This window comes from Pongo abelii, chromosome X, assembly GCF_028885655.2.
Source record: "Pongo abelii isolate AG06213 chromosome X, NHGRI_mPonAbe1-v2.0_pri, whole genome shotgun sequence".
Classification (NCBI taxonomy): Eukaryota; Metazoa; Chordata; class Mammalia; order Primates; family Hominidae; genus Pongo; species Pongo abelii.
The window spans coordinates 114,473,142-114,493,391 of NC_072008.2; the positions used below are offsets into that span (position 1 = coordinate 114,473,142).

At 36.2% G+C, this 20,250-nt stretch overlaps 1 protein-coding gene across 7 annotated transcripts in view; it reads left to right on the top strand.

Moving 5' to 3' along the window:
* Nucleotides 1-20,250, top strand: part of COL4A5 (collagen type IV alpha 5 chain) — a 255,393-nt gene that overhangs the window by 192,245 nt on the left and 42,898 nt on the right. The gene's annotated exons all lie outside the window — the stretch shown is intronic.

A 20,250-nucleotide genomic window follows, 5' to 3' on the forward strand; every position in this document is an offset into this window, starting at 1 on the left:
TAGGAAAAGAGGAAGTCAAATTGTCCCTGTTTGCAGATGACATGATTGTATATTTAGAAAACCCCACTGTCTCAGCCCCAAATCTCCTTAAGCTGATAAGTAACTGCAGCAAAGTCTCAGGAGCATAGTTTTTTGATTGTCTATATTTTGTTGCTGAAATAGGAAATTCATCAATTGAGGGGGAGAGGGAGGAAGAGGTAAGGAAGGCTTGAGGCCTGTCACATAGATTTTAGGATTTTTTGGAAAAAAAGTCTTCTGCTTATGAAGACTTCTATATCCTGAGATTATAAAAATAGATTTATATATTTCTTACAGGATTTTCATGGTTTTTTTCTATACATTTGCATTTTAATGCACCTGAATATTTCTGTATGTTGTGTGAGGTGGGAAACTAACTTTATTTTTTTTCCCAAATAAATATCCAGTTGACTGAGCCTCATTTGTTACAAACTCAATTCTTTACTCACTGATATAAAATTCTATTTAAATTTTTTTTCCAAATTTATTCATGAATTTTTTTTCTGGAATGAGTGAATTTTAACATTTTACTAATGGAACCAAAATTACCATAATAAATTGTCTCTACATTTTTAATGGGTGATAGCAGAAAAATATGTTTTAATTGGTAAATGTCCAAAGTATATTCAACTCTACAAGCGAGAGGTTAGCTTTTAGTTTTTCTGTGTAACCTACAAGTATATTTCAGTAAGCAAATTTTACACTAAATTTAGAAACTTAACAAAGATGATATTGTGGAAATAATGTAGTCTGTTGTTTCTTTCAGATGGCATTATTATACCTTAAAATAGTGACATGTTGAAAAAATAAGTTTTTTTAGCTCAGTTCTATTAGGTACAGGTGATCTTTGCTTTTGCACAAATGTCAGTTATCATTACTTAACACCAATCCACAACAACATTATTTAAATTTTAGTTGGTATGATATATTAACTCTTCCATTTATAAATCATCATCTAAATAACAGATGTGCATTACAATCAGTGGACAGTAATTTCACTTCTTTCAAATTCTGTCACTAATTAGTAACCATGCATCTGTTCAGTTCCTGCACTGACAGCAAAGCATTTAGTTGTGTCACCTCCTTGTCTCCCAGTGATAAAGCAATGTGACATTTTACAAAAATAGATAATCAAAAGAGAAAATTAGCCAACAAAGAAGAAAGTGCAACAACAACAACAAAAAAAGGAAAGTGATAACACTGGAAGTAAGGTTTGAATCTAAAGTAAATGGGGTTATAGAATTAATAGCCAACCATGGAACTGTAGACACTGCCACCATTTGAGAGACTCTAGATATGCAGCTAAGGAACTTAGTGAAGGCAAACTTATCAACATTAATGAGGAAAGGAGCACTGATGAAAAGGATGAAGATATCACAGAGGAAGTGTTGCCATCACAAATTTCACATTAAAGGAACTCTTGGAGATATTTTACAAGTTTGAAAGTATAAAGGTTAACATGCTGGAAGCTGATCTCAGTTTAGAAACAGTGAGACAATTTCTGTGCCAAGGCATAGAAAAGATGTGTGCTCTGTATTGTAAGTTATACGAGAAAAAGGGAGACACTGTTCAAATTACTCTTGGTAACTTTTTTACAACGAAATAAATCACTTTATTTTTCAATGTTTCTGTTTAAATTAGCATTTACTAAATAAATATTGGATTTACTGTTTTTTATTTCTTTATACATGTGTATCTGACATTAAAACATATTTTAATGTTTTGATAACATTTTTAAAGGTCATAGAATAATCACATTTTCCCCTATTGATTATTAAGATCACTTTACATGATTTTGGTTTTCAGTTTTATTTTTCCAGTTCCACACTACCACGTGAAACAAAGAGTACCCATATTATAAAGGAAGAGAAGAAGAACAGTTTTAGGAAATATAATGGTATTATTGAGGGAAAAGAAGCATAAGAGAAATTTCTGTAATTACTGAGTTGTTAAGAAATAGGGTAGTGGTAAAATATCAGATAGGTAGTTTGTTTTATAGATGTCACTGTTTATGAAACAGCAGCTCTGTTAGTCAAAAAGCATGATTAATATAGTATACTGAAAACCCCAGACAAGGAGTCAGTAGGCAGAAATTTGAGTTCTGGGTTTGTGTACATGACCTTGATAAGTCACTTAATTCTTCAGTGTCTTCAGTACCTTGTCCATAAAAAGTGGGAGAAAAAATATCCTACTTTTTGTAGTTATTGTGAGGTTTCAATGAGATTAAAACATGCGTCATAAAAAAGAAAAAAAAGGAAAAGGAATGAAACACTTTGTAAATTATAAAGCATTCTATACATAGTATTTCTTTTTATCTAAAATGAAAGGGCTGGAGTAGAGGGTGTCTAAGATTTCTGGAATTCTCAAATATAATGACTCTATGGAACTATATGAATCTGTAATGTTCTTTTAATATAGTGTAATTGTTCTAACCTTCATAATTCCTTTTTAAAATCTAATCATACTGCAGGTTCATCCCTTTCATAATCCCAGATGGCTTTTATGCTGAAATTGACAAGTTATCCTAAAATTCATATGGAAGTGCAAGGAACACAGAATAGTCAAAGAAATCTTGAAAAGAACAGATTTGGAGGACTCACTCTTCTGGATTTCAAAACTTACTACAACTATGATACCAGCACTGGATAGACATAGAGACTGATGGAATAGATAGAGTCCGGAAATACCATACATTTTTGGTCAACTGATTTTCAACATAGGTACCAAAACAATTTAAAGGGGATTAAGGATAGTCTTTTCAACAAATGATGCTGGAACATGGTTGCAGCTGGAGGCTACTATCTATCCTAAGCAAATTAATGCAGAAGCAGAAAACCAAATAGCACATGTTCTCACTTAAAGTTTGGAGGTAAGCATTGGGTATACATGGACACCAAGATGGGAACAATAAATTCTGGGTATTCCCAAAAGGGGTAGGGAGTGGAGGAAGTGTTGACAAACCTATGGAGTACTACGTTCACTACTTGGGCAATGGGAACATTAGAAGCCCAAACATCAACATCACATAATACACCCATGTAACACACCTGCATACATAACCCCTGGATCTAAAATAAAAAACAAAACAAAAATCAAATCATGCTGGGAAAAGAGGATACTTATCTGCAAAAGAATGAATCTGGACCCCTATCTCATACTGTATACAAATATTAACTCCAACTGGATTACTGACCTAAATATAAGAACTAAACCATAAACAGATTAGGATAAAAGATGACTAAATTCTTGTGACCTTGCGTTAGGTAATGGTTTCTTAGCTATGACACTAAAAGCACCAAGAACTAAAGGAAAAATAAATTGGGCTATATTAAAATTCATTAGGTAATGGTTTCTTAGCTATGACACTAAAAGCACAAACAACTAAAGAAAAAATAAATTGGGCTATATTAAAATTTAATGTGTTTTCTGCTGCAAATGATGCCATCAAGAAAGTGAAAAGACAGCTCACGAGATGAAAGAAAATATTTGCAAATCATATATGAAATAAAGGCTTTGTATACAGAATATGTAAAGAATTCTTATAATTCAACGGAAAGCAAATAACTCAGTTTTTAAAAGTGCACAAAGTGAATTGGACCTAACAAACATATACAAAATATTCTATCCAAGAAAAATGCAGAATATACATTTTTGCAACTGCACATGGAACATTCTCCAGAATAGACAATATATTAGAGCACAAAATAAGTCTTCATACACTTAAAAAGATTAAAACCACACAGCATATATTTTTTAATCATGATGGAGTAAAATTAGAAATCAGCGGCAGAAAGTAAACTGGAAAATCTACAAATGCATGTAAATTAAACAAGACGCTCTTAACCAATGAGGCAAAGAAGAAATCACGAGGGTAATTAGAAAATGTAATGTCTTTTTTTTTTTTTTTTTTTGACAGAGTCTTATTCTGTTACCCAGGTTGGAGTGTAGTGGCGTGATTGTGGCTCACTGCAACCTCTGCCTTCCAGGCTCAAGCAATTCTCATGCCTCAGCCTCCTGAGTAGCTGGGATTACAGATATGCACCACCATGCTTAGCTAATTTTTTGTAGAGATGGGGTTTTGCCATGTTGACCACTTGGTCTTGAACTCCTGACCTCAAGCAATCCACCCTCCTTGGCCTCCCAAAGTGCTGGGATTACAGGCATGAGCCACCATGTCTGGCAGAAAATATAATGAGACAAATGAAAATGAAACCACAACATACCAGAACTTACAGGATGCAGTGAAAGCAATGCTAAATGGGAAATTAATAGCTGTAAATACTTACATTAGGGAAGAAACATCTCAAATCAAAAACATAACTTTACATCTTAAAGAACTAGAAAAAGAAAAACTAAATCCAAAACTAGCAGAAAGAAAGAAATAATAAAGATTAGAGCAGAGATAAATAAAATACAGAACTAAAAAAATCATAGATGAAGTCAACAAAACTAAAAGTTGTTTCTTCAAAAAGATAACAAAATAGGAAAAGTTTTAGCTAGCTTGACTAAGAGAAAAAGAGAGAAGACTCAAATAACTAAAATCAGAAATAAAAGAGGAGACATTACTACCAATCTTACAGAACTAAAAATATATAAGAGACTGCTATGAACAGGTGTTTGCTAACAAATTAGATAACCTGGATGAAATGGGCAAATTCCTAGAAAGACACAATCTACCAAGACTGAATCATAGAAGTAGATTATATGAATAGACCTAAAGTGAGTAAGAAGATTGACTCAGTAATCAAAAACCTTCCAATAAAGAAAAGCTCAGGACCAGATGGCTACACTGGTGAATTCTACCAATCTTTTTTTTTTTTTTTTTTTGAGACAGGGTCTCGCTATGTTGCCCATGCTGGATGGAGTGCAGTGGTGCAGTTACGGCTCACTGCAGCCTTGTCCTTGTGGGCTCAAGTGATCTTCAGCCTCCCAAATATTTTCCAAACAATTAAAGAAGGATTAACAGCATTTGTTTTCAAGGTCTTCCAAAAATTGAAGAGGAGGGAACACTTCCAAACTCATTATATTATACCTAGATTACCCTGATACCAAATCCAGTCAAAGACCCTACAATAAAAGAAAGCTACAGACCAAAATCCCTTATGAATATTGATGCAAAAAATCCTTAACAAAATACTAGCATACTGAATTCAACAGCATATTAAAAGGATTATATGCCATGGTCAAGTGAGATTTTTTCCTGGGATGCAAGGATAGTTCAACATACAAAAATCATTAGTGTAATACACCATCACACTAACAGAATGAAGGAGAAATCCCACATGATCATCTTAATTAATGCAAAAAAAAGCATTTGACACCGTTTCATGATTAAAAAAACACACCACAAGCTAGGAATAGAAGCGAACTATCTACTTATAATAAAGGTCATATATGAAAAAACCCACAGGTAACAATGGTAAAAGTCTGAATACTTTTCCTCTAAGACCAAGAAGAAGTTAAGGATTCTTAATTTTACTACTTCCTTTCAACATAGTGCTGGAATTCCTAGCCAGACCAATTAGGCAAGAAAAAGAAATAAAAGTCATCTTAATTGGAATGGAAGAAGTAAAATTATCTTTGTTCAGAGATGATATAATGCTAGGTAGAAAACTCTATAAAGATACCATATGAGGAAAATTGGTAGAACTAATAAACAAATTCAGCAAAGATTCAGGATAAAAAATCAACACACAGCAGTCAGTTTTGAATGTGTTGATGCATCAACAATGAACATTCCAAAAAGGAAATTAAGAAAATTAAATTTACAGTTGCATCAAAAAGAATAAAATACTTAAGAATAAACCTAACCAAGATGGTGGAAGACTTGTGCTCTGAAGACTACAAAATATTGCTAAAAGGAATTAAAGAAGACAGAAATAAATGGAAGATTTAATACTGTTAAAATGTCCATACTACCCAAAGCAATACACAGATTCAATGCAATGCCTATCAAAACTCCAATGGCATTTCTTTTTTGCAGAAATGAAAAACTTACTCTAATTCACAAGGAAATCTCAAGGGACCCCAATTAGCCAAAACAATTTTGAAAAAGAACCAGGTTGGAGGACTCATAATAATTTTTTATTACAAAACATATTACAAAGTTATGGTAATCAAAGCAGCGTGGTGCTGACATAAAGACAGCAAATAGACCAATGTAATAGATAGACCAGAGATAAAATCTCTGGTCTGTAGTTGAATGATCTTTGACAAGGGTGCTCAATGGGGTAAGGCGTTCAACAAATGGGTGCTGGGTAAAATGAATGTCCATATGCAGAAGAATGGAGTTGAACCATTTTCTTACATCATATATAAAATTAATTCAAAAAAGAATGAAGACCTAAATGTAAGACCTAAAACTATAAAACTCTTAGAAGAAAACATGGGACAACATGCCTCACAACATTAGATTTTTTTCAATGATTTCTTGGATATGACACCGAAATCACAGGCAACAAAAGAAAAAATAGATAAATTGGACAACATCAAAATTTTAAGCTTTTGTGCATCCAAGAACACTACTAATAGAGTGAAAAGGCAACTCATGGGATGGAAGAAAATATTTGTAAATTGTATATCTGGTAAAAGATTAATTTCCAGAATTTTAAAAAGAACTCCTACAAGTCGATAACAAAAGCCATCAAACAACCCAATTCAGAAATAAGCAAATGACTTGAATAGACCTTTCTCCAAAGATGATATACAAATGGCAAATTAGTACATGAAAAGATGGTCAACATCACTAATCATTAGGGAAATGCAGTCAATTCTACAGTGAGATAACAATTCATACCCATTAAGAAGGCTATTATATAAAAAACAGTAAATAACAAGTGTTGGTGAGGATGTGGAGAAGTTGGAACTCTCCTGTATTGCTAGTAGGAATGTAAAATTGTGCGGCCACTATGGAAAACATTATGGCGGTTCTTCAAAAATGTAAACACAGAATTATCATATGATCTAGCAATTTCACTTCTGGAGATACATCTAACATAATTGAAAACAAAAATGGGACCTCAAAGAGATGTTTTTGTAGCCATGCTTCTAGCAACATTATTCACAAGTCACAAGGTGGAAGCATCCCAAATGTCCATTGATAGAGGAATGTGTAATAAAATGTGGTGTGCACATACAATAGACATTTTTGACCTTAAAATGGAATAATATTCTGATACATACTACGACGTGGATTAACTTTGAAGCCGTTATGCTAAGTGAAATAAGCCAGTTATAAAAAGACAAATATTACACGACCCCAGTTATATAAGGTACCTAGAACAGTCAATTTCATAGAGATAGAAAGTAGAATGGTAATTGCTCAGGGTTGGGGGAGGGGAAAATAAGGAGATATTGGCCAAAGGGTACAAACATTTAGTTAGTTATAAGATGAATACACTCTAGGGATCAAATGTACAGCATGGGCACTATAGTTTAAAATATTGTGTTGTATACTTGAAATTTGTTGAGAGTAGATCTTAATTGCTTTCACCACACACTGAAAAAAAATTGTAACTAGGTGAAGTGCCAGATGTGTTAACTAATTTCATTGTGGATATGAGTATAAGGTTTCAGTTTGGGTTGATAAAAAAATTCTGGAGATGTATGGTGGTGATGGTTGCAAAACAGTGTGAATGTTGTTTATGCCACAGGACTATACCCTTAAAAATAATTAAAATGGTAAGATTTATGTTTTGCATATTTTGATACTCTAAAAAGCCACATAAAGTGAAAATGTTAATTAGCTTGATTTAATCATTTCACAATGTATACATGTATCATAGCATCACATCATACTCCATAAATATATATAGTTTTTATCAGTTAAAAATAAAATATTTTTAAGTGAAAAAATGAACAAAGGAATTGAATAGCTATTTCTCCAAGAAAGATGTACAAATGGCCAGTATGTACATGAAAAGGTGTTTAACCTCATTAGTCATTATGAAAATGCAAATCAAAACCACATTGAGATACCACTTCACACTTACTTGAGTAGGCATAATAAAGAGAGAAAATAACAAATGCTGGCAAGGATGTGAAGAAATTAGAACCCTTTTGCATTGCCAGTGGGAATGTAAAATGATGCAGCTGCTGTGAAAAATATTTGACAGTGCCTCAAAAAGTTAAATAAAGAGTTATCATATGGCTCAGCAATTCCACTCCTAGGTATTTTCCCAAGAAAAATGAAGCTGTATTTCTGCACAGAAACTTGTACTTGAATACTCACAGCAGCCAAAAGTGAAGAAAACCCAAATCACAAGAATGGCTAAACAAAATGTGCTATCCCAGAGAAAATTGAGGAGAGTGAGGATCATCATGGTGGACGGGAGATAGGACTGGATTACAGCTCCAACTCGTACAGACAGAGCAGCATACAGAGGTACGCATTGTGAATTTAGTTCCAGATCAACTGCAACAACAAACCAGTAATCACAAGAGGATGCACAGACCCTCTGAAGGAAGTGGACTTCTCTTGCAGGACCCAGGAGACACCCCAAATACTGTGAGTGCCCCAAATATAGAAGTGGAAAGTGGAGATCCTTCTCTCCCAAATACACACCGCCACTGGAGAAACTGGAGGTCTGTTTGTGGGAGAAGTTTCTGACCTTACCTGGAGCTGAGTCCATTTAGAGAGCCAAGTGAAATACAGGGGTAGAGGAAGCAGCAGGAAAGGCCCTGGGGGCTTGCTGGGTCACCAAGCAGGCCATTCCTGCCTGGCACCACAGGGATCCATCAGGAGGGCAGCCAGAGGAGTGGGGGAAAGCACCACAGGGAGAAGGAAGCCTCCAGCTGAACTTTGTAACAATTTGAACCAGGCGAGAAGTCTCCTGGCCAGAACTCGGGGGAGGGCGTGAATCCAGTGTGCAGACTCCACAGATGGGGGAAGAACCAAGCCCTTTTCTTTTGCAGCTTGGAGGCAGGTAGCCTGGGGCAAGTTCTCAAGCCCTGCTCACCCACCACCTGGAAACAGACTTGGGGCTGTTAATAGGGGCACAGTGGGAGTAAGATCGTCCCTTTGATTTGTGTGGGAGTTGGGTGAGGCCTGTGACTGCTGGTTTTCCCCCACTTCTCTGACAACCTGCATGACTCAGCAGAGGCACCCATAATCCTCCTAGGTACACAACCCCATTGACCTGGGAACCTCACCTCCATCCCCCACAGCAGCCACAACAAGAGCTGCCCAAGGAGGGTCTGAGCTCAGAGGTCCCTAGCCCTTCCCCCCACCTGATGAGCCTTTCCTATCCACCCTAGTAGCTGAAAACAAAGGGCATATAATCTTGAGAATTCTAGGGCCCCACCTACCACTGGTTCCTCTCCATGCTATGACAGCTGATGCTTTCTGGAAAGTGCCACTTCCTGGCAGGAAGCCAACCAGCCCCAAAATAGAGCATTACACCAAAGATAAGAACCCTCACAGAGTACATTTCACCCCCTGCCACCTCCACTGGAACAGGTGCTCGTACCCGTGGCTGAGAGACCATAGACAGTTCACATCACAGGACTCTGTGCAGACAATTCTCAGTAGCAGCTAAGAGCTGGGTAGACTTTCTGGGTGGCTAAACCAAGAAGAGAGACAATAATCACTGCAGTGCCGCTCACAGGAAGCCACATCCATAGGAAAAGGGGGAGAGTACTACATCAAGGGAACATCGCATGGGACAAAAGGATCAGAACAACAGACTGCAGCCCTAGACCTACCCTGTGACAGAGCCTACCCAAATGAGAAGGAACCAGAAAACCAACTCTGGCAATATGAAAAAACAAGACTCTTTAACACTCCCCTCCTCCAAAAAAAAAAAAAGTCACACTAGTTCACCAGCAATGGATCCAAACCAAGAAGAAATCTCTGATTTACCTGAAAAAGAATTCAGGAGGTTACTTATTAAGCTAATCAGGGAGGCACCAGAGAAAGGTGAAGCCCAATGTAAGGAAATCCAAAATATGATACAACAATTGAAGGGAGAAATATTGAAAGAAATAGATAGCATAAATAAAAACAATCAAAACTTCAGGAAACAATGAACACACTTATAGAAATGCAAAATGCTCTGGAAAGTCTCAGCAATAGAATTGAACAAGTAGAAGAAAGAAATTCAGAGCTCAAAGACAAGGTCTTCAAATTAACCCAAATCCAACAAAGACAAAGAAAAAAGAATAAGAAAATATAAACAAAGCCTCCAAGAAGTCTAAGATTATGTTAAACAACCAAACCTAAGAATAATCGATGTTTCTGAGGAAGAAGAGAAATCTAAAAGTTTGGAAAACATATTTGGGGAATAATTAAGGAAAACTTCCCCAGCCTTGCTAGAGACATAGACATCCAAATACAAGAAGCACAAAGAACACCTGGGAAATTCATCACAAATCGATCATTGCCTAGGGACATCGTCATCAGGTTATCTAAAGATAAGATGAAGGAAAGAATCTTAAGAGCTGTGAGGCAAAAGCACCAGGTAACCTATAAAGGTTACCTGATCAACAGCAGAATTCTCAGCAGAAACCCTACAAGCTTGAAGGGATTGGGGCCCTATCTTCAGCCTCCTCAAACAAAACAATTATCAGCCAAGAATTTTGTATCCAGTGAAACTAAGCATCATATATTAAGGAAAGATACAGTTGTTTTCACACAAACAAATGCTGAGAGAATTTGCCACTACCAAGCCACCACAACAAGAACTGAGGAAAGGAGCTCTAAAACTTGAAACAAATCCTGAAAACACATAAAAACAGAACCTCTTTAAAGCATAAATCACATAGGACCTACAAAACGAAACTACAGGTTAAAAGGCAAAAATAAAAACCCCCAAAATACCAAGGTACGCAGGCAACAAATAGCGTGATGAATGCAATGGTACCTCACATCTGAATGCTAACATTGAGTGTAAATGGCCTAAATGCTCCACTTAAAAGATATAGAACTGTAGAATGGATAAGAACTCACCAACCAATGATCTGCTGCCTTCAGGAGACTCACCTAACACATAAGGACTCACATAAACTTAAAGGGGTGGAAAAAAGCCTTTCATGCAAATAGACACCAAAAGCGAGCAAGAGTAGCTATTGTTATATCAGACAAAATAAACTTTAAAGCAACAACAGTTAAAAGAGACAAAGAGGGACATTCTATAATGCTAAAGGGCCTCGTCCAACAGGAAAATATCACAATCCTAAATATATATGCACCTAACACTGGAGTTCCTAAATTTATAAAACAATTACTAATAGACCTAAGAAATGAGATAGACAGCAACACAATAATATTGAGGAACTTCAGTCCTCTACTGACAGCACTAGACAGGTCATCAAAACAGAAAGTCAACAAAGAAACAGTAGATTTGAACTATACCTTGGAACAAATGGACTTAACAGATATGTACAGAACATCCCATCCAACAACCACAGAATACACATTCTATTCAAAAGCCCATGAACTTTTTCCAAGATAGACCATATGATAGGCCATAAAAGAAGCCTCAATAAATTTAAGAACATTGAAATCATGTCAAGCACTCTCAGACCACAATGGAATAAAACTGGAAATCAATTCCAAAAGGAAGCTGCAAATACATGGAATTTAAACAACTTCCTCTTGGGCCGGGCATGGTGGCTCATGCCTGTAACCCCAGCACTTTGAGAGGCCAATTTGGGCGGATCTGAGGTCAGGAGTTTGAGACCAAACTGGCCAACATGGCGAAACCTTGTGTCTACTAAAAATACAAAAAATAGCTGGGCATGGTGGCAGGCACCTGTAATCCTAGCTACTCGGGAGGCCAAGGCAGGAGAATCACTTGAACCTGGGAGGTGGAGGTTGCAGTGAGCCGAGATTGTGCCACTGCACTCCAGCCTGGGTGACAGAACAAGACTGTCTCCAAAAAACAACAACAACAAAAAGAAAGCAAGGAAAAGAAACCTGCTCCTAAATGAGCATTGGGTCAAAAACGAAGTCAAGATGGAAATTAAAAAAATTGTTTGAACTGAACGATAATAATGATATAACCTATCAAAACCTTTGGGATACAGCAAAGGTGGTGCAAAGAGGAAAGATCTTAGCCCTAAACGCCTACATCAAAAAGAGGAAAAGAGCACAAACTGACATTCTAAGGTCTCACCTCAAGGAACTAGAGAAACAAGAACAAATCAAATCCAAACCCAGCAGAAGAAAGGAAGTCACCAAGATCAGGGCAGAACTAAATGAAATTGAAACAAAAAAAAATTGCAAAAGATAAATGAAACAAATAGCTGCTTCTTCAAAAACATAAATAAAATTGGTAGACCATTACCAAGATTAACTAAGAAAAGAAGAGAGAAAATCCAAAGAACATCATTAAGAAATGACACAGGAGATATTACAACTGACACCACTGAAATCAAAAGGATTATTCAAGGCTACTATGAACACCTTTATGCACATAAACTAGAAAACCTAGGAGAGATGGCTAAATTCCTGGAAAAATAAAACCCTCCCTTTTTTTTTTTTTACAATTAGTATTAAAATGGGAAGCATATCTAGCTCCCAGATCTTGGTTACTTTTTTTTAAAATTATTACTATTATACTTTAAGTTTTAGGGTACATGTGCACAACGTGCAGGTTTGTTACATATGTATACATGTGCCATGTTGGTGTGCTGCACCCACTAACTCATCATTTAGCATTAGGTATATCCCCTAATGCTATCCCTCCCCCCTTCTCCTACCCCACGACACGCCCCAGTGTATGATGTTGCCCACCCTGTGTCCAAGTGTGCTCATTGTTCAATTCCCACCTATGAGTGAGAGCATGTGGTGTTTGGTTTTTTGTCCTTGCGATAGTTTGCTGAGAATGATGGTTTCCAGCTTCATCCATGTCCCTACAAAGGACATGAACTCATCATTTTTTATGACTGCATAGTATTCCATGGTGTATATGTGCCACATTTTCTTAATCCAGTCTGTCATTGTTGGACATTTGAGTTGGTTCCAAGCCTTTGCTATTGTGAATAGTGCCGCAATAAACATACGTGTGCATGTGTCTTTATAGCAGCATGATTTATAATCCTTTGGGTATATACCCAGTAATGGGATGGCTGGGTCAAATGGTATTTGTAGTTCTAGATCCCTGAGGAATCGCCACACTGACTTCCACAATGGTTGAACTAGTTTACAGTCCCACCTACAGTGTAAAAGTGTTCCTATTTCTCCACATCCTCTCCAGCACCTGTTGTTTCCTGACTTTTGAATGATCGCCATTCTAAATGGTGTGAGTTGGTATCTCATTGTGGTTTTGATTTGCATTTGTCTAATGGCCAGTGATGATAAGCATTTTTTCATGTGTTTTTTGGCTGCATAAATGTCTTCTTTTGAGAAGTGTCTGTTCATATCCTTTGCCCACTTTTTGATGGGGTTGTTTGTTTTTTTCTTGTAAATTTGTTTGAGTTCATTGTAGATTCTGGATATTAGCCCTTTGTCAGAATGAGTAGATTGCAAAAATTTTCTCCTATTCTGTAGGTTGCCTGTTCACTCTGATGGTAGTTTCTTTTGCTGTGCAGAAGCTCTTTAGTTTAATTAGATCCCATTTGTCAATTTTGGCTTTTGTTGCCATTGCTTTTGGTGTTTTAGACATGAAGTCCTTGCCCATGCCTATGTCCTGAATGGTATTGCCTAGGTTTTCGTCTAGGGTTTTTATGGTTTTAGGTCTAACATTTAAGTCTTTAATCCATCTTGAATTGATTTTTGTATAAGGTGTAAGGAAGGGATCCAGTTTCAGCTTTCTACATATGGCTAGCCAGTTTTCCCAGCACCATTTGTTAAATAGGGAATCCTTTCCCCATCGCTTGTTTTTGTCAGGTTTGTCAAAGATCAGATAGTTGTAGATATGTGGCATTATTTCTGAGGGCTCTGTTCTGTTCCATTGGTCTATATCTCTGTTTTGGTACCAGTACCATGCTGTTTTTGTTACTGTGGCCTTGTAGTATAGATTGAAGTCAGGTAGCATGATGCCTCCAGCTTTGTTCTTTTGGCTTAGGATTGACTTGGCAATGCAGGCTCTTTTTTGGTTCCATATGAACTTTAAAGCAGTTTTTTCCAGTTCTGTGAAGAAAGTCATTGGTAGCTTGATGGGGATGGCATTTAATCTATAAATTACCTTGGGCAGTATGGCCATTGTCACGATATTGATTCTTCCTACCCATGAGCATGGAATGTTCTTCCATTTGTTTGTATCCTCTTTTATTTCATTGAGCAGTGGTTTGTAGTTCTCCTTGAAGAGGTCCTTCACATCCCTTGTAAGTTGGATTCCTAGGTGTTTTATTCTCTTTGAAGCAATTGTGAATGGGAGTTCACTCATGATTTGGCTCTCTGTTTGTCTGTTATTGGTGTATAAGAATGCTTGTGATTTTTGCACATTGATTTTGTATCCTGAGACTTTGCTGAAGTTGCTTATCAGCTTAAGGAGATTTTGGGCTGAGGCGATGGGGTTTTCTAGATATACAATCATGTCATCTGCAAACAGGGACAATTTGACTTCCTCTTTTCCTAAGTGAATGCCCTTTATTTCCTTCTCCTGCCTGATTGCCCTGGCCAGAACTTACAACACTATGTTGAATAGGAGTGGTGAGAGAGGGCATCCCTGTCTTGTGCCAGTTTTCACAGGGAATGCTTCCAGTTTTTGCCCATTCAGTTTGATATTGGCTGTGAGTTTGTCATAGATAGCTCTTATTATTTTGAGATACGTCCCATCAATACCTAATTTATTGAGAGTTTTTAGCATGAAGGTTGTTGAATTTTGTCAAAATTTCTGCATCTATTGAGATAATCATGTGGTTTTCGTCTTTGGTTCTGTTTATATGCTGGATTACGTTTTTTGATTTGCGAATGTTGAACCAGCCTTGCATCCCAGGGATGAAGCCAACTTGATCATGGTGGATAAGCTTTTTGATGTGCTGCTGGATTCGGTTTACCAGTATTTTATTGAGGATTTTTACATCAATGTTCATCAGGGATATTTGTCTAAAATTCTCTTTTTTATTGTGTCTCTGCCAGGCTTTGGTATCAGGATGATGCTGGCCTCATAAAATGAGTTAGGGAGGCTTCCCTCTTTTTCTATTGATTGGAATAATTTCAGAAGGAATGGTGCCAGCTCCTCCTTGTACCTCTGAAAACCCTCACATCTTAAATCAGGAAGAATTAGATACCCTGAACAGACCAACAAGAAGAAGCAAGATTGAAATGGTAATTAAAAAATTACCAACCAAAAAAAGTCTAGGACCAGATGAATTCACAACAGAATTCTACCAGACATTCAAACAAGAATTGGTACCAGTACTTTTGACACAATTCCACAAGACAGAGAAAGAAGGAACCCTCCCTAATTCATTTTAGGAGGCCAGCATCAGCCTAATACCGAAACCAAAAAAGAAAACTGCAGACTGATATCCTTGATTAACATCGATGCTAAAATCCTTGACAAAATACCAGTTAACTGAATCCAACAACATATCAAAAAGATAATCCACCATGATCAGGTGGGTTTCATACCAAGGATGCAGTGATGGTTTAGCATAGGTAAGTCAACAAATGTGATTCACCACATAAACAGAATTAAAAACAAAAGTCACACGATCATTTCTATAGATGCAGAAAAAACATTCAACAAAATCCAGCATCACTTTACAATTAAAACTCTCAGCAAAATCAGCATACAAGGGACATACCTCAATGTAGTAAAAGCTATCTATGACAAACCCACAGTCAACATAATACTGAATGGGGAAAAGTTGAAAGCTTTCCCTCTGAGAACTGGAACAAGACAAGGATGCCCACTCTCACCACTCCTCTTCAACATAGTACTGGAAGTCCTAGCCAGAACAATCAGACAAGAGAAAGAAAGAAAGAACATCCAAATCGGTAAAGAGGAAGTCAAACTGTCACTGTTTACTGAGAATATGATCGTTTACCTCAAAAACCCTAAATATTCCTCCAGAAAGCTGCTGGAACTGATAAAAGAATTCAACAAAGTTTCCGAATACAAGATTAATGTATACAAATCAGCAGCTCTTCTTTACACCAACAGTGACCAAGCAGAGAATCAAATCAAGAACTCAACCCCTTTTACAATAGCTAAGATACTTGCACACGCATGTTTATAGCAACACAATTTGCAATTGCAAAATCATGGAACCAACCCAAATGCCCATCAATCAAAGAACTAATAAACTGTGGTATATATATATATATACAATGGAATACTACTCAGCCATTAAAAATGGCATTTGCAGCGACCCGGATGACATTGGAGACTATTATTCTAAATGAAGTAACTCAGGAATGGAAAACCAAACATTGTATGCTCTCCCTGATATGTGGGAGCTAAGCTATGAAGACGCAAAGGCATGAGAATGATACAACGGACTTTGCGGACTTGTAGGGAAGGGTGGGAGTGGGGCAAGGGATAAAAGACTACAAATACGGCACAGTGTATACTGCTCGGGTGATGGGTGCACCAAAATCTCACACATCACCACTAAAGAACTTACTCATGTAACCAAATACCACCTGTACCCCAATAACTTATGGAAAAATAAAAAAAAAACAAGCAAACAAAAACCAAAGCGTGCTATCCCATACACTGGAATATCATTTGACAATTTTAAAAAATGATGTACTGATACATGGTGTAAAATGGATGAACCTTGAAAACATTATGCTAAGTGAAATAAGCAAGGCACAAAATAGCCACATATCATATGATTTCATTTATATGAAATGTCCAGAATAGGCAAATCTGTACAAAGAGAAGGCAGATTAGGTTTTGCTAGGGCTTGGAAGGAGTGAGAATGAGAAATGACTGCTAATGTGTACAGTTTATTTTAGGGGGAAATGGAAAATTTTCTAAAATTAGATTGTGATGATGGTTGTACAATCCTATGAAGATACTGAAAACATTGAATTGTACACTTTAAGTGGATGAATTGTATGGTATATAAATTATATCTCAATAAAGTTATTTTAAAACAATGCACATTATAGAAAATCTACAAAGTTTCTACTAATAACATGTAATGTTTTTAGTTGTCTTTAAATTACTATATTTTAGGATGTTTTTAGTTCTAGAATCCTGAGATTTGATGAACAAATGGGTGTTATTTTCCTCATAATTAACTTTGGACACACATTTTAAGTAATTGTATGTGCTGTGATTACTAGAACTACACATGCTGTGCTAGTATGGAATAGCATGATTTAGGAATCATATTTTTTCTTTAATATTTCTTTAGTATTTTGAGCCACTTGTGGGCTCATTGAGCTGATGTTTGGAGCAATTTGCTGTTATGCCTATCTTGAGTGGTAAAGGGTAGTATAGAGCTCATTATCTTTTAAGTTTAGTTCATATTCTTTTTCTCTAGGTTCATCATTACCTTAGACATACTACTATTGAATTTCATGTGGCGGCTTTGGCCTGCTCAGGCAGCCTTGAGCCATTATTTATCAGTTTGTTACTGTTAGCTTAACATTTCACTACTGGGAAGAGCTAAATAACATGCATATTTGAAGGTCTTATTGTATAATTCCTTTTCTAGATAATTAAAATGTTAATGGTTGCTCAATGGATATAAAGCTTCAGTTATGCAAGATGAGTAAGTTTTACAGATCTGTTATACAATATGGTGCCTACAGTTAACAGTACAGTATTGTTCACCTTAAAATATGTTAAGAGGATAGATTTCATGTTAAGTGCTCTTACCACAACCCCCCGACATAAGAACATGAAGAAATTTTTGGAGATGATGGATATGTGTAGTACTTTGATTGTGCTTATGGTATCATGGGTATATGCACGTATCCAAACTCATAAGTATGTATGCATTATGTGCAGTTTTATATATAAATTAATAAAGCTTTAAAAAAAGTATCTCTGCATGCACTTTTAAATTTCCCTCTGTTAATATTCTGGGTCTAAAATAGAACCTATTTATGGTTTTGTTCATGGTCTTTAATGTCCAAATACAGTTAAGGTTGTAAAAACATAAACAATTATGTGGGAACCATAACTTCCAACTGATGGACTACTCTTGTAATATTCTTCTTGCGTAAAGCAAGATATGATGTTTACTCTTTCTCCTCAAATATTTTCCTTTTGTTGTCTTTTTTTCCCCCAGTGGCAATGCTTCTTTAGTTTTACAATGGAATGCAAGAACAAAAGTGATTAGCTTTTTTACTAATAGATGTCTTCTGTTCTGTAAAGTGGGGCAAGCCTGTAAGTTTATTCTGAATTTTAGGTTATAGTATGGAATGGAGGAGAAGATGCTATTACTAAGACATAGTAGAGATTGGCTATGATCCAAATACCATTAAATTACAATTTGAATCTTAACAACAAAGAAGATATCAAATTGACTCCTTTTTCTACGTGATACAACACAGTGATCTTGAAAGCAGTTCTAATTTCAGGCTTGTCTTTCAGTGTTACTATAGTCATTAGATAGTTTCACAATGGTAAATGTGACTTATTAGGTATGAGATATTTCATTTTCAGAATTATATCAAAGCTTGATATTAGAACAGATGTAGATATTTGCAGCTGTGTGTCCAAGTCATTCAAATTGCTTCTACCTAGAAGTGCAAATAGATTTGAATTTTCCTTTCTCAGAGTGATTTGTAAGATTTGTGTCCAGTTTGTAGATTTTCTGAGCACTGTCTTCTTTATCTCTTCTTGCTTTCCTTTTTTGAAACTCATTGCTTTCAATGAGTTTGTGTGTGAATAATAAAAGGCTAGATAAAGCTTAAGCTAGCAAATTTCAGTGTTTTTTTCAGAAGCCCTAATAAAATATTTACTTTATTTTTAAAAGGTACTTGGTTTGAAGGAGTAGGGCCATAAGAGTGATTACAGAAACGGTATTGAGGGCAAGTTCTGGCTGAACTTAGAGACTGGGCTTACAGTAGTCCCCCCTTACCAAAGGGGATACATTCCAAGACCCCCCATTGGATGCCTGAACCTGTGGATAATACCTAACCTTTTATATACCGTGTGGTTTTTTTTTCCATCTGGTAACAGAGACAGCTACTAAGTCACTCATAGACAGGTAGTGTTTATAGTGTGGATATGCTGGGGAAAGGAGTAGTTCAGGTTTTGAGAGGGATGGAATGGGACAACATGAGATTTTATCATGCTACTCAAAATGGTGTGCAATTAAAAACTTATAAATTATTTATTTCTGGAATTTTCAATATTTTCAGAACACAGGTGACTGAAACCATGGATAGCAAAACCATGGATAAGGAAGAATTTCTGTACTTTTAGAATTTAATGTACTTTAGTATCATAAATAATCCAGAGTTTGCCTTCTGCCTTTCAGATTTACCACTAGCAGAATATTGGAATTTTTTTCTTGTTTTTTATTTTGGTATATACACTTAATTTTTTCATGAATAACAAAAAGAATCATGATAGTTTATTCAAAGGTTTCCCATGTAAACACCTAAGATGGGACCAATTCAATCCAAAATTTAATTGTATACCTATTATGTGCCTCAAAATGAACTAGATATTTGATTTACAAGGTTCAGAAAAATATATATATATTCCCAGCCCAAGATTCTTAATTTTTTAAAATAATAGGATGTAAGGAAAAAAGACTTTAGTTTAAAGAGCTATTACCATAATGCAGAAACATGAGTCAGAAATAGATCTTACTCACCTGCAAGTGTATGTACTAAGTGAGGAAGGAAGCATTCAGTAGGTGATGTTGAACACTAGCACCTTATTGTAAAGGTCCTGATCTTCATGAGCAGAGCAGTAAGCCCTGCAGTAGAGATTTAGTGTTAAGGTATATGTTGCCATTGTTATTGGGAAAAACTTGTTTTAATTGTGAAAGTGGGTATGAATTTTCTAAGGCTCTATTGGAAAAAAACTTAATGCAAATATTCATTGAGCAAAAACGGTTATACATATGTGAATTATCTCTTACCCAAAATAAACTTTCAATGTAATTAAGGAGTTAAGACTTGCATATATGAAGCCATTGTAGACATGACAGAGTAAGAACCTACCCTAACTTCTTGGGGTAAACTCTTTTTGTCCAGGAATGCTTCATGGAAGAAGTAGGATTTTTCTTTTCTTGTTAAGAGGCAGGGCTCATTCTGTCATCCAGGCTGGCCTGTAGTGGCATGATCACGGCTCAATGTAGCCTTGACCTCCTAGGCTGAAGCCATCCTCCCGCCTCAGCCTCCTGAGTAGCTGGGACTACAGGCAT